Consider the following 15,161-nt stretch of genomic DNA (forward strand, 5'->3'; position numbering starts at 1 on the left):
TCATTACTAGTAGACCATGTTACGGTCCTGGCCATATGTGTTGTTTTTATTTTCTTGTTCTTATAGGTGCCCTGCCTGATTGGCCGGATTGGGGGGCAGTACAGGAAGCTGATTGGTCCATCCTACACTTCCTGGAGTTTTAAAAGTACGGTTCCCAACAGCTAGCGAGGCTCTTTCTGGCATCAGCACCTGTTTGCTGTTCTTGGTTTCCAAACCTTATTTAGCATTTTTGAATTGTTAGGTTTTGTGCCGTGGTTTTGTTTATAAATTGTATATTTTGTAAATAGTATTAAATCTGTAGGGGTGAACTGCCATTTTCTTTGGACTGTTTTCACATTAGGGAGTTAGGGTTAGCGACTGTCTTTTGGTTTGTTTATTTCTATCAGGCTAGCTAGCACTTTCTGTGTGAAATGGCTTATTTTGTTTATTATGTTGGCCTTGGTTCGCCCTGAGTTGTAGTGTCATGTTTTGTTTGACACTTTCTTTCGTTTAAAATAAATATCATTCTGTTGGAACATCTCGATCCTGGATTTTGGTTTGGGGATCGGAGAGGGAACATGCTAATTTATCTTTGTATGTTTCACCCTGACCCCCTAGACAGGGGCGTAACAGACCAGTACAGTTATAGTACTTTGTACTTTGCCACATTTATCTTCTTCTTAGCAAGTGTCATGAATTCTGCTTCTCCAGCGTTTTTAAGAGCTGTTGATGATGTCAAATGCAGCTTACGGCCACACCGCTCTCTAAGCGCCCGATCTCGTCCGATCTCGTCAGCCAAATAGAGCCGGGCCTGGTTAGTACTTGGTAGGAAGACCGCCTGGGAATACCAGGTGCTGTAAGCTTTTTTGCTTGGGTTTACGGGCAGCACAAGCTGGTGTTACTGCCTATTTATTCATAGAAATTGTTCTATATTTTCATCAAATTTTGTTCTTTCATTGCTGTTTTGCTACTTTATTGGTTTGTCAACCATCGTGCTTCATTACTAGTAGACCATGTTACGGTCCTGGCCATATGTGTTGTTTTTATTTTGTTGTTCTTATAGGTGCCCTGCCTGATTGGCCGGATTTGGGGGAAGTACAGGAAGCTGATTGGTCCATCCTACACTTCCTGGAGTTTTAAAAGTACGGTTCCCAACAGCTAGCGAGGCTCTTTCTGGCAGCAGCACCTGTTTGCTGTTCTTGCTTTCCAAACCTTATTTAGCATTTTTGAATTGTTAGGTTTTGTGCCGTGGTTTTGTTTATAAATTGTATATTTTGTAAATAGTATTAAATCTGTAGGGGTGGACTGCCATTTTCTTTTGATTGTTTTCTCTTGTTTTCACATTAGGGAGTTAGGGTTAGCGACTGTCTTTTGGTTTGTTTATTTCTATCAGGCTAGCTAGCACTTTCTGTGGGAAATGGCTTATTTTGTTTATTATGTTGGCCTTGGTTCGCCCTGAGTTGTAGTGTCATGTTTTGTTTGACACTTTCTTTCGTTTAAAATAAATATCATTCTGTTGGAACATCTCGATCCTGGATTTTGGTTTGGGGATCGGAGAGGGAACATGCTAATTTATCTTTGTATGTTGCACCCTGACCCCCTAGTCAAGTCAAGTGGCTTTTATTGTCATTTCTACTATACACAGTTGTTCACAGTACACAGTTGAAACGAGATAACGTTCCTCCAAGAACCAAGGTGCTACAAACAACACAAGTTATAATAAAGTGCATCGAGTGCAACCAAGTGCAAACAGTGCAGACGAAAAAACAGTACAGACGTACAGTGTAGACAGACAACACAAGTAACACAGGACAGGACACAAGACACAAGACCCAAGACAGTGCCGACCAGTAAACCTACTGTATACTATTTTACAGTACAGTACAGTTCAGTTAAGTGTGCTAGGGGTGTTAAAAAAAAGAGCAGCATGTAAACGGTATAGTGCATTTAAATGTCCAGCATGTAAAAAAAGTGCAATTGCATTGGAATGTGCAAAAAAAAAAACAGCAGGTAAACAGTGTAGTGCAGTAAATGTAGAATGATAAAAGTAAATAAATAATAAATAAGTGGTGGTGGAATGAGATGAGTAGTGAGTGATGAGAATGTGCTGAGTTCGGTTTGCAGTGTGTTTAAGTTCTATTTCAGTTCTGTGTGTTGAGGAGCCTGATGGCTTGTGGGAAAAAACTGTTGCATAGTCTGGATGTGGTGGCCCGAATGCTTCGGAACCTCTTTCCTGATGGCAGGAGTGTGAAGAGTGTGTGTGATGGGTGTGTGCGGTCGTCCACAATGCTGTTGGCTTTGCGGATGCAGCGTGTGGTGTAAATGTGCATGATAGAGGGCAGAGAGACTCCGATGATCTTCTCAGCTGTCCTCACTATCCTCTGTAGGGTCTTGCGATCCGCGACGGTGCAGTTCCCAAACCAGGCAGTGATGCAGCTGCTCAGGATGCTCTCAATGGTCCCTCTGTAGAACATGGTCAGGATGGGGGGAGGGAGATGGGCTTTCCTCAGCCTTCTCAGGAAGTAGAGACGCTGCTGGGCCTTCTTGGTGATGGAGCTGGTGTTGACTGACCAGGTGAGGTTGTCCGCCAGATGAACACCAAGGAATTTGGTGCTCTTGACTATCTCCACTGAGGATCCATCGATGATCAATGGAGAATGGTCACCCTGTGCTCTCCTGAAGTCCACAACCATCTCTTTAGTTTTGTCAACGTTCAGAGACAGGTTGTTTGCTCCACACCAGGCTGTTAATCGTTGCACCTCCTCTCTGTAGGCTGACTCGTCGTTCTTGCTGATTAAACCCACCACGGTCGTGTCATCAGCAAACTTGACTATGTGGTTTGAGCTGTGCATTGCTACACAGTCGTGCGTCAGCAGAGTGAACAGCAGAGGGCTGAGCACACAGCCCTGAGGGGCTCCAGTGCTCAGTGTGGTGGTGCTGGAGATGTTGTTCCCGATCCGGACTGACTGGGGTCTCCCAGTCAGGAAGTCCAGAATCCAGTTGCAGAGGGAGGTGTTCAGGCCCAGTATGCTCAATTTCTCAGTCAGGTGCTGAGGGATGATTGTGTTGAATGCTGAGCTGAAGTCAATGAACAGCATTCGTACGTATGAGTCCTTACTGTCCAGGTGGGTGAGGGCCAGATGGAGGGTCGTGGAGATGGCATCGTCCGTGGAACGATTTGGACGATACGCAAACTGCATGGGGTCCAGGGAGGTTGGGAGTTGGGTCTTAATGTGCCTCATGACGAGCCTCTCGAAGCACTTCATCACGATGGGTGTGAGCGCGACGGGACGGTAGTCATTGAGGCAGGAGACAGTAGACTTCTTAGGCACAGGCACGATGGTCGTTGCCTTGAGGCACGTAGGAACAACGTTGCTGCTCAGGGAGATGTTGAAGATGTCTGTGAAGACATCCGCTAGCTGTTCTGCGCACTCCCTGAGCACTCTGCCAGGAATGTTGTCTGGTCCAGCAGACTTCCGTGGGTTAACTCTGCATAGAGTTTTCCTCACTTCAGCTGTGGTTAGACAGAGCACCTGGTCACTGGGAGGTGGAGTGGACTTCCTCGCCTTCACGTTGTTCTGTGCCTCAAACCGGGCGTAGAAGTGGTTCAGCGCATCTGGGAGGGAGGCGTCGCGGTCACAATCAGGTGAAGTTGTCTTGTAGTTCGTGATCGCCTGGATGCCCTGCCACATGCGCCGGGTGTCTCCGCTGTCTTCGAAGTGGTCGTGGATTTTCTTTGAGTGTGCGCGCTTTGCCTCTCTAATGGCACGGGACAGTTTGGCCCTTGCTGTTCTCAAGGCCGTCTTGTCCCCTGTTCTGAAGGCAGCGTCTCTTTGTTTCAGCAGCGCACACACATTGGCATTTATCCACGGCTTCCTGTTGGAGCGTGTAGTGATGGTCTTGGAGATGGTCACATCGTCAACGCACTTGCTGATGTAGCTGGTTACTGTTGACGTGTATTCCTCCAAGTTGATGGAATCGCCGTTGGTTGCGGCCTCCCTAAACATGTCCCAGTCAGTGCATTCAAAACAGTCTTGAAGAGCAGAAGTAGCTCCTGCTGGCCAGGTTTTCACCTGTTTCAGAACCGGTTTAGAGCGTCTGACGAGCGGTCTGTATGCTGGAATTAGCATAACCGAGATGTGGTCTGAGTAGCCGAGATGGGGGCGGGGCTCCGCACGATACGCGCCGGGGATGTTTGTGTAAATAAGATCCAGCGTGTTCCCTTCTCTCGTTGCAAAGTCCACATGCTGATGAAGTTTAGGGAGCACAGTCCTGAGATTCGCATGGTTGAAATCTCCGGCAATAATAAACAGTCCGTCGGGGTGAGCGTTCTGCAGGTCGCTAATAGCACCGTAGAGTTCACACAGTGCCTCCTTAGCATTAGCGCTGGGGGGAATGTACACTCCGACAATGAAAACAGTGGTGAATTCCCGTGGTAAATAGAACGGTCTGCATCTAACAGTCACAAACTCCACTAGCGATGAGCAGAAACGTGAGACAAGCACAGAGTTCTTGCACCACTCCGTGTTGATGTAAACACACACGCCACCACCGCGAGTCTTACCGCACAGAGCAGCGTTTCTGTCGGCGCGAAACACGGTTAGCCCGTCTAGCTGGATGGCGGCTTCCGGAACTCTGTCACTGAGCCACGTCTCCGTGAAAACAAAGATGCAGCAGTCTCTGAATTCTCGCCGCGTGGTCCGCTGGAGTCGGATGTAGTCCAGTTTATTGTCCAGGGAGCAGACGTTGGAGAGGAAAATGGACGGTAGAGCCGGCCGGCTAGGGTTAGCATTTAGCCTAGCACGGACACCCGCCCGCTTGCCGCGCTTCCGCTTCCTCGAGCAGCGCTTCCGACGTCCCCTCACCTGGCCACCGGCGTCAGGTGACACCGAGGGCTGGGGGCCTGGTATTTGTCGCTGGGGTCGTAGCAAGCCGAGGTCGCGAAGGTTACCAATTACTTCCTCGTGCAGATTATTGTATGTATGAACCCTGTGCCGCAGCAATGTCTGGCGGTCGTAAACATGAACACAGCTGACTGTGGTGTCCATGTACTGTAAAGGGTCTGGCTAAATACGGCAAAAACACCATTTGTTGGATCCGGAGAGGCCGCTGCGAGCTACTGCCGCGCCGCCATCTTGTTCCACAGCCTAGACAGGGGCGTAACAGACCAGTACAGTTATAGTACTTTGTACTTTGCCACATTTATCTTCTTCTTAGCAAGTGTCATGCATTCTGCTTCTCCAGCGTTTTTAAGAGCTGTTGATGATGTCAAATGCAGCTTACGGCCACACCGCTCTCTAAGCGCCCGATCCCGTCCGATCTCGGCAGCCAAATAGGGCCGGGCCTTGTTAGTACTTGGTAGGAAGACCGCCTGGGAATACCACGTGCTGTAAGCTTCTTTGCTTGGGTTTACGGGCAGCACAAGCTGGTGTTACTGCCTATTTATTCATAGAAATTGTACTATATTTTCATCAAATTTTGTTCTTTCATTGCTGTTTTGCTACTTTATTGGTTTGCCAACCATCGTGCTTCATTACTAGTAGACCATGTTACGGTCCTGGCCATATGTGTTGTTTTTATTTTCTTGTTCTTATAGGTGCCCTGCCTGATTGGCCGGATTGGGGGGCAGTACAGGAAGCTGATTGGTCCATCCTACACTTCCTGGAGTTTTAAAAGTACGGTTCCCAACAGCTAGCGAGGCTCTTTCTGGCATCAGCACCTGTTTGCTGTTCTTGGTTTCCAAACCTTATTTAGCATTTTTGAATTGTTAGGTTTTGTGCCGTGGTTTTGTTTATAAATTGTATATTTTGTAAATAGTATTAAATTTGTAGGGGTGAACTGCCATTTTCTTTGGACTGTTTTCACATTAGGGAGTTAGGGTTAGCGACTGTCTTTTGGTTTGTTTATTTCTATCAGGCTAGCTAGCACTTTCTGTGGGAAATGGCTTATTTTGTTTATTATGTTGGCCTTGGTTCGCCCTGAGTTGTAGTGTCATGTTTTGTTTGACACTTTCTTTCGTTTAAAATAAATATCATTCTGTTGGAACATCTCGATCCTGGATTTTGGTTTGGGGATCGGAGAGGGAACATGCTAATTTATCTTTGTATGTTGCACCCTGACCCCCTAGACAGGGGCGTAACAGACCAGTACAGTTATAGTACTTTGTACTTTGCCACATTTATCTTCTTCTTAGCAAGTGTCATGCATTCTGCTTCTACAGCGTTTTTAAGAGCTGTTGATGATGTCAAATGCAGCTTACGGCCACACCGCTCTCTAAGCGCCCGATCTCGTCCGATCTCGGCAGCCAAATAGAGCCGGGCCTGGTTAGTACTTGGTAGGAAGACCGCCTGGGAATACCAGGTGCTGTAAGCTTTTTTGCTTGGGTTTACGGGCAGCACAAGCTGGTGTTACTGCCTATTTATTCATAGAAATTGTTCTATATTTTCATCAAATTTTGTTCTTTCATTGCTGTTTTGCTACTTTATTGGTTTGTCAACCATCGTGCTTCATTACTAGTAGACCATGTTACGGTCCTGGCCATATGTGTTGTTTTTATTTTGTTGTTCTTATAGGTGCCCTTCCTGATTGGCCGGATTTGGGGGAAGTACAGGAAGCTGATTGGTCCATCCTACACTTCCTGGAGTTTTAAAAGTACGGTTCCCAACAGCTAGCGAGGCTCTTTCTGGCAGCAGCACCTGTTTGCTGTTCTTGGTTTCCAAACCTTATTTAGCATTTTTGAATTGTTAGGTTTTGTGCCGTGGTTTTGTTTATAAATTTTATATTTTGTAAATAGTATTAAATCTGTAGGGGTGGACTGCCATTTTCTTTTGATTGTTTTCTCTTGTTTTCACATTAGGGAGTTAGGGTTAGCGACTGTCTTTTGGTTTGTTTATTTTTATCAGGCTAGCTAGCACTTTCTGTGGGAAATGGCTTATTTTGTTTATTATGTTGGCCTTGGTTCGCCCTGAGTTGTAGTGTCATGTTTTGTTTGACACTTTCTTTCGTTTAAAATAAATATCATTCTGTTGGAACATCTCGATCCTGGATTTTGGTTTGGGGATCGGAGAGGGAACATGCTAATTTATCTTTGTATGTTGCACCCTGACCCCCTAGACAGGGGCGTAACAGACCAGTACAGTTATAGTACTTTGTACTTTGCCACATTTATCTTCTTCTTAGCAAGTGTCATGCATTCTGCTTCTCTAGCGTTTTTAAGAGCTGTTGATGATGTCAAATGCAGCTTACGGCCACACCGCTCTCTAAGCGCCCGATCTCGTCCGATCTCGGCAGCCAAATAGAGCCGGGCCTGGTTAGTACTTGGTAGGAAGACCGCCTGGGAATACCAGGTGCTGTAAGCTTTTTTGCTTGGGTTTACGGGCAGCACAAGCTGGTGTTACTGCCTATTTATTCATAGAAATTGTTCTATATTTTCATCAAATTTTGTTCTTTCATTGCTGTTTTGCTACTTTATTGGTTTGCCAACCATCGTGCTTCATTACTAGTAGACCATGTTACGGTCCTGGCCATATGTGTTGTTTTTATTTTCTTGTTCTTATAGGTGCCCTGCCTGATTGGCCGGATTGGGGGGCAGTACAGGAAGCTGATTGGTCCATCCTACACTTCCTGGAGTTTTAAAAGTACGGTTCCCAACAGCTAGCGAGGCTCTTTCTGGCATCAGCACCTGTTTGCTGTTCTTGGTTTCCAAACCTTATTTAGCATTTTTGAATTGTTAGGTTTTGTGCCGTGGTTTTGTTTATAAATTGTATATTTTGTAAATAGTATTAAATCTGTAGGGGTGAACTGCCATTTTCTTTGGACTGTTTTCACATTAGGGAGTTAGGGTTAGCGACTGTCTTTTGGTTTGTTTATTTCTATCAGGCTAGCTAGCACTTTCTGTGGGAAATGGCTTATTTTGTTTATTATGTTGGCCTTGGTTCGCCCTGAGTTGTAGTGTCATGTTTTGTTTGACACTTTCTTTCGTTTAAAATAAATATCATTCTGTTGGAACATCTCGATCCTGGATTTTGGTTTGGGGATCGGAGAGGGAACATGCTAATTTATCTTTGTATGTTGCACCCTGACCCCCTAGACAGGGGCGTAACAGACCAGTACAGTTATAGTACTTTGTACTTTGCCACATTTATCTTCTTCTTAGCAAGTGTCATGCATTCTGCTTCTCCAGCGTTTTTAAGAGCTGTTGATGATGTCAAATGCAGCTTACGGCCACACCGCTCTCTAAGCGCCCGATCTCGTCCGATCTCGGCAGCCAAATAGAGCCGGGCCTGGTTAGTACTTGGTAGGAAGACCGCCTGGGAATACCAGGTGCTGTAAGCTTTTTTGCTTGGGTTTACGGGCAGCACAAGCTGGTGTTACTGCCTATTTATTCATAGAAATTGTTCTATATTTTCATCAAATTTTGTTTTTTCATTGCTGTTTTGCTACTTTATTGGTTTGTCAACCATCGTGCTTCATTACTAGTAGACCATGTTACGGTCCTGGCCATATGTGTTGTTTTTATTTTGTTGTTCTTATAGGTGCCCTGCCTGATTGGCCGGATTTGGGGGAAGTACAGGAAGCTGATTGGTCCATCCTACACTTCCTGGAGTTTTAAAAGTACGGTTCCCAACAGCTAGCGAGGCTCTTTCTGGCAGCAGCACCTGTTTGCTGTTCTTGGTTTCCAAACCTTATTTAGCATTTTTGAATTGTTAGGTTTTGTGCCGTGGTTTTGTTTATAAATTGTATATTTTGTAAATAGTATTAAATCTGTAGGGGTGGACTGCCATTTTCTTTTGATTGTTTTCTCTTGTTTTCACATTAGGGAGTTAGGGTTAGCGACTGTCTTTTGGTTTGTTTATTTCTATCAGGCTAGCTAGCACTTTCTGTGGGAAATGGCTTATTTTGTTTATTATGTTGGCCTTGGTTCGCCCTGAGTTGTAGTGTCATGTTTTGTTTGACACTTTCTTTCGTTTAAAATAAATATCATTCTGTTGGAACATCTCGATCCTGGATTTTGGTTTGGGGATCGGAGAGGGAACATGCTAATTTATCTTTGTATGTTGCACCCTGACCCCCTAGTCAAGTCAAGTGGCTTTTATTGTCATTTCTACTATACACAGTTGTTCACAGTACACAGTTGAAACGAGATAACGTTCCTCCAAGAACCAAGGTGCTACAAACAACACAAGTTATAATAAAGTGCATCGAGTGCAACCAAGTGCAAACAGTGCAGACGAAAAAACAGTACAGACGTACAGTGTAGACAGACAACACAAGTAACACAGGACAGGACACAAGACACAAGACCCAAGACAGTGCCGACCAGTAAACCTACTGTATACTATTTTACAGTACAGTACAGTTCAGTTAAGTGTGCTAGGGGTGTTAAAAAAAAGAGCAGCATGTAAACGGTATAGTGCATTTAAATGTCCAGCATGTAAAAAAAGTGCAATTGCATTGGAATGTGCAAAAAAAAAAACAGCAGGTAAACAGTGTAGTGCAGTAAATGTAGAATGATAAAAGTAAATAAATAATAAATAAGTGGTGGTGGAATGAGATGAGTAGTGAGTGATGAGAATGTGCTGAGTTCGGTTTGCAGTGTGTTTAAGTTCTATTTCAGTTCTGTGTGTTGAGGAGCCTGATGGCTTGTGGGAAAAAACTGTTGCATAGTCTGGATGTGGTGGCCCGAATGCTTCGGAACCTCTTTCCTGATGGCAGGAGTGTGAAGAGTGTGTGTGATGGGTGTGTGCGGTCGTCCACAATGCTGTTGGCTTTGCGGATGCAGCGTGTGGTGTAAATGTGCATGATAGAGGGCAGAGAGACTCCGATGATCTTCTCAGCTGTCCTCACTATCCTCTGTAGGGTCTTGCGATCCGCGACGGTGCAGTTCCCAAACCAGGCAGTGATGCAGCTGCTCAGGATGCTCTCAATGGTCCCTCTGTAGAACATGGTCAGGATGGGGGGAGGGAGATGGGCTTTCCTCAGGCTTCTCAGGAAGTAGAGACGCTGCTGGGCCTTCTTGGTGATGGAGCTGGTGTTGACTGACCAGGTGAGGTTGTCCGCCAGATGAACACCAAGGAATTTGGTGCTCTTGACTATCTCCACTGAGGATCCATCGATGATCAATGGAGAATGGTCACCCTGTGCTCTCCTGAAGTCCACAACCATCTCTTTAGTTTTGTCAACGTTCAGAGACAGGTTGTTTGCTCCACACCAGGCTGTTAATCGTTGCACCTCCTCTCTGTAGGCTGACTCGTCGTTCTTGCTGATTAAACCCACCACGGTCGTGTCATCAGCAAACTTGACTATGTGGTTTGAGCTGTGCATTGCTACACAGTCGTGCGTCAGCAGAGTGAACAGCAGAGGGCTGAGCACACAGCCCTGAGGGGCTCCAGTGCTCAGTGTGGTGGTGCTGGAGATGTTGTTCCCGATCCGGACTGACTGGGGTCTCCCAGTCAGGAAGTCCAGAATCCAGTTGCAGAGGGAGGTGTTCAGGCCCAGTATGCTCAATTTCTCAGTCAGGTGCTGAGGGATGATTGTGTTGAATGCTGAGCTGAAGTCAATGAACAGCATTCGTACGTATGAGTCCTTACTGTCCAGGTGGGTGAGGGCCAGATGGAGGGTCGTGGAGATGGCATCGTCCGTGGAACGATTTGGACGATACGCAAACTGCATGGGGTCCAGGGAGGTTGGGAGTTGGGTCTTAATGTGCCTCATGACGAGCCTCTCGAAGCACTTCATCACGATGGGTGTGAGCGCGACGGGACGGTAGTCATTGAGGCAGGAGACAGTAGACTTCTTAGGCACAGGCACGATGGTCGTTGCCTTGAGGCACGTAGGAACAACGTTGCTGCTCAGGGAGATGTTGAAGATGTCTGTGAAGACATCCGCTAGCTGTTCTGCGCACTCCCTGAGCACTCTGCCAGGAATGTTGTCTGGTCCAGCAGACTTCCGTGGGTTAACTCTGCATAGAGTTTTCCTCACTTCAGCTGTGGTTAGACAGAGCACCTGGTCACTGGGAGGTGGAGTGGACTTCCTCGCCTTCACGTTGTTCTGTGCCTCAAACCGGGCGTAGAAGTGGTTCAGCGCATCTGGGAGGGAGGCGTCGCGGTCACAATCAGGTGAAGTTGTCTTGTAGTTCGTGATCGCCTGGATGCCCTGCCACATGCGCCGGGTGTCTCCGCTGTCTTCGAAGTGGTCGTGGATTTTCTTTGAGTGTGCGCGCTTTGCCTCTCTAATGGCACGGGACAGTTTGGCCCTTGCTGTTCTCAAGGCCGTCTTGTCCCCTGTTCTGAAGGCAGCGTCTCTTTGTTTCAGCAGCGCACACACATTGGCATTTATCCACGGCTTCCTGTTGGAGCGTGTAGTGATGGTCTTGGAGATGGTCACATCGTCAACGCACTTGCTGATGTAGCTGGTTACTGTTGACGTGTATTCCTCCAAGTTGATGGAATCGCCGTTGGTTGCGGCCTCCCTAAACATGTCCCAGTCAGTGCACTCACAACAGTCTTGAAGAGCAGAAGTAGCTCCTGCTGGCCAGGTTTTCACCTGTTTCAGAACCGGTTTAGAGCGTCTGACGAGCGGTCTGTATGCTGGAATTAGCATAACCGAGATGTGGTCTGAGTAGCCGAGATGGGGGCGGGGCTCCGCACGATACGCGCCGGGGATGTTTGTGTAAACAAGATCCAGCGTGTTCCCTCCTCTCGTTGCAAAGTCCACATGCTGATGAAGTTTAGGGAGCACAGTCCTGAGATTCGCATGGTTGAAATCTCCGGCAATAATAAACAGTCCGTCGGGGTGAGCGTTCTGCAGGTCGCTAATAGCACCGTAGAGTTCACACAGTGCCTCCTTAGCATTAGCGCTGGGGGGAATGTACACTCCGACAATGAAAACAGTGGTGAATTCCCGTGGTAAATAGAACGGTCTGCATCTAACAGTCACAAACTCCACTAGCGATGAGCAGAAACGTGAGACAAGCACAGAGTTCTTGCACCACTCCGTGTTGATGTAAACACACACGCCACCACCGCGAGTCTTACCGCACAGAGCAGCGTTTCTGTCGGCGCGAAACACGGTTAGCCCGTCTAGCTGGATGGCGGCTTCCGGAACTCTGTCACTGAGCCACGTCTCCGTGAAAACAAAGATGCAGCAGTCTCTGAATTCTCGCCGCGTGGTCCGCTGGAGTCGGATGTAGTCTAGTTTATTGTCCAGGGAGCAGACGTTGGAGAGGAGAATGGACGGTAGAGCCGGCCGGCTAGGGTTAGCATTTAGCCTAGCACGGACACCCGCCCGCTTGCCGCGCTTCCGCTTCCTCGAGCAGCGCTTCCGACGTCCCCTCACCTGGCCACCGGCGTCAGGTGACACCGAGGGCTGGGGGCCTGGTATTTGTCGCTGGGGTCGTAGCAAGCCGAGGTCGCGAAGGTTACCAATTACTTCCTCGTGCAGATTATTGTATGTATGAACCCTGTGCCGCAGCAATGTCTGGCGGTCGTAAACATGAACACAGCTGACTGTGGTGTCCATGTACTGTAAAGGGTCTGGCTAAATACGGCAAAAACACCATTTGTTGGATCCGGAGAGGCCGCTGCGAGCTACTGCCGCGCCGCCATCTTGTTCCACAGCCTAGACAGGGGCGTAACAGACCAGTACAGTTATAGTACTTTCTACTTTGCCACATTTATCTTCTTCTTAGCAAGTGTCATGCATTCTGCTTCTCCAGCGTTTTTAAGAGCTGTTGATGATGTCAAATGCAGCTTACGGCCACACCGCTCTCTAAGCGCCCGATCCCGTCCGATCTCGGCAGCCAAATAGGGCCGGGCCTTGTTAGTACTTGGTAGGAAGACCGCCTGGGAATACCACGTGCTGTAAGCTTCTTTGCTTGGGTTTACGGGCAGCACAAGCTGGTGTTACTGCCTATTTATTCATAGAAATTGTACTATATTTTCATCAAATTTTGTTCTTTCATTGCTGTTTTGCTACTTTATTGGTTTGCCAACCATCGTGCTTCATTACTAGTAGACCATGTTACGGTCCTGGCCATATGTGTTGTTTTTATTTTCTTGTTCTTATAGGTGCCCTGCCTGATTGGCCGGATTGGGGGGCAGTACAGGAAGCTGATTGGTCCATCCTACACTTCCTGGAGTTTTAAAAGTACGGTTCCCAACAGCTAGCGAGGCTCTTTCTGGCATCAGCACCTGTTTGCTGTTCTTGGTTTCCAAACCTTATTTAGCATTTTTGAATTGTTAGGTTTTGTGCCGTGGTTTTGTTTATAAATTGTATATTTTGTAAATAGTATTAAATCTGTAGGGGTGAACTGCCATTTTCTTTGGACTGTTTTAACATTAGGGAGTTAGGGTTAGCGACTGTCTTTTGGTTTGTTTATTTCTATCAGGCTAGCTAGCACTTTCTGTGGGAAATGGCTTATTTTGTTTATTATGTTGGCCTTGGTTCGCCCTGAGTTGTAGTGTCATGTTTTGTTTGACACTTTCTTTCGTTTAAAATAAATATCATTCTGTTGGAACATCTCGATCCTGGATTTTGGTTTGGGGATCGGAGAGGGAACATGCTAATTTATCTTTGTATGTTGCACCCTGACCCCCTAGACAGGGGCGTAACAGACCAGTACAGTTATAGTACTTTGTACTTTGCCACATTTATCTTCTTCTTAGCAAGTGTCATGCATTCTGCTTCTCCAGCGTTTTTAAGAGCTGTTGATGATGTCAAATGCAGCTTACGGCCACACCGCTCTCTAAGCGCCCGATCCCGTCCGATCTCGGCAGCCAAATAGGGCCGGGCCTTGTTAGTACTTGGTAGGAAGACCGCCTGGGAATACCAGGTGCTGTAAGCTTTTTTGCTTGGGTTTACGGGCAGCACAAGCTGGTGTTACTGCCTATTTATTCATAGAAATTGTACTATATTTTCATCAAATTTTGTTCTTTCATTGCTGTTTTGCTACTTTATTGGTTTGCCAACCATCGTGCTTCATTACTAGTAGACCATGTTACGGTCCTGGCCATATGTGTTGTTTTTATTTTCTTGTTCTTATAGGTGCCCTGCCTGATTGGCCGGATTGGGGGGCAGTACAGGAAGCTGATTGGTCCATCCTACACTTCCTGGAGTTTTAAAAGTACGGTTCCCAACAGCTAGCGAGGCTCTTTCTGGCATCAGCACCTGTTTGCTGTTCTTGGTTTCCAAACCTTATTTAGCATTTTTGAATTGTTAGGTTTTGTGCCGTGGTTTTGTTTATAAATTGTATATTTTGTAAATAGTATTAAATCTGTAGGGGTGAACTGCCATTTTCTTTGGACTGTTTTCACATTAGGGAGTTAGGGTTAGCGACTGTCTTTTGGTTTGTTTATTTCTATCAGGCTAGCTAGCACTTTCTGTGGGAAATGGCTTATTTTGTTTATTATGTTGGCCTTGGTTCGCCCTGAGTTGTAGTGTCATGTTTTGTTTGACACTTTCTTTCGTTTAAAATAAATATCATTCTGTTGGAACATCTCGATCCTGGATTTTGGTTTGGGGATCGGAGAGGGAACATGCTAATTTATCTTTGTATGTTGCACCCTGACCTCCTAGACAGGGGCGTAACAGACCAGTACAGTTATAGTACTTTGTACTTTGCCACATTTATCTTCTTCTTAGCAAGTGTCATGCATTCTGCTTCTCCAGCGTTTTTAAGAGCTGTTGATGATGTCAAATGCAGCTTACGGCCACACCGCTCTCTAAGCGCCCGATCTCGTCCGATCTCGGCAGCCAAATAGAGCCGGGCCTGGTTAGTACTTGGTAGGAAGACCGCCTGGGAATACCAGGTGCTGTAAGCTTTTTTGCTTGGGTTTACGGGCAGCACTAGCTGGTGTTACTGCCTATTTATTCATAGAAATTGTTCTATATTTTCATCAAATTTTGTTCTTTCATTGCTGTTTTGCTACTTTATTGGTTTGCCAACCATCGTGCTTCATTACTAGTAGACCATGTTACGGTCCTGGCCATATGTGTTGTTTTTATTTTCTTGTTCTTATAGGTGCCCTGCCTGATTGGCCGGATTGGGGGGCAGTACAGGAAGCTGATTGGTCCATCCTACACTTCCTGGAGTTTTAAAAGTACGGTTCCCAACAGCTAGCGAGGCTCTTTCTGGCATCAGCACCTGTTTGCTGTTCTTGGTTTCCAAACCTTATTTAGCATTT

At 46.5% G+C, this 15,161-nt stretch overlaps 8 pseudogenes; all 8 read left to right on the forward strand.

Moving 5' to 3' along the window:
* The first annotated feature begins 723 nt into the window (after window positions 1-723).
* LOC137115741 (5S ribosomal RNA) lies at window positions 724-842 on the forward strand (annotated as a pseudogene).
* Window positions 843-5,256: 4,414 nt separating this feature from the next.
* On the forward strand, window positions 5,257-5,375 carry LOC137115745 (5S ribosomal RNA; annotated as a pseudogene).
* An 857-nt stretch (window positions 5,376-6,232) lies between these two features.
* LOC137115722 (5S ribosomal RNA) lies at window positions 6,233-6,351 on the forward strand (annotated as a pseudogene).
* An 867-nt stretch (window positions 6,352-7,218) lies between these two features.
* LOC137115723 (5S ribosomal RNA) lies at window positions 7,219-7,337 on the forward strand (annotated as a pseudogene).
* Window positions 7,338-8,194: 857 nt separating this feature from the next.
* Window positions 8,195-8,313, forward strand: LOC137115724 (5S ribosomal RNA; annotated as a pseudogene).
* Window positions 8,314-12,727: 4,414 nt separating this feature from the next.
* LOC137115746 (5S ribosomal RNA) lies at window positions 12,728-12,846 on the forward strand (annotated as a pseudogene).
* An 857-nt stretch (window positions 12,847-13,703) lies between these two features.
* LOC137115739 (5S ribosomal RNA) lies at window positions 13,704-13,822 on the forward strand (annotated as a pseudogene).
* An 857-nt stretch (window positions 13,823-14,679) lies between these two features.
* On the forward strand, window positions 14,680-14,798 carry LOC137115725 (5S ribosomal RNA; annotated as a pseudogene).
* The last annotated feature ends 363 nt before the right edge of the window (window positions 14,799-15,161 follow it).

This window comes from Channa argus, unplaced genomic scaffold, assembly GCF_033026475.1.
Source record: "Channa argus isolate prfri unplaced genomic scaffold, Channa argus male v1.0 Contig023, whole genome shotgun sequence".
NCBI lineage: Eukaryota > Metazoa > Chordata > Actinopteri > Anabantiformes > Channidae > Channa > Channa argus.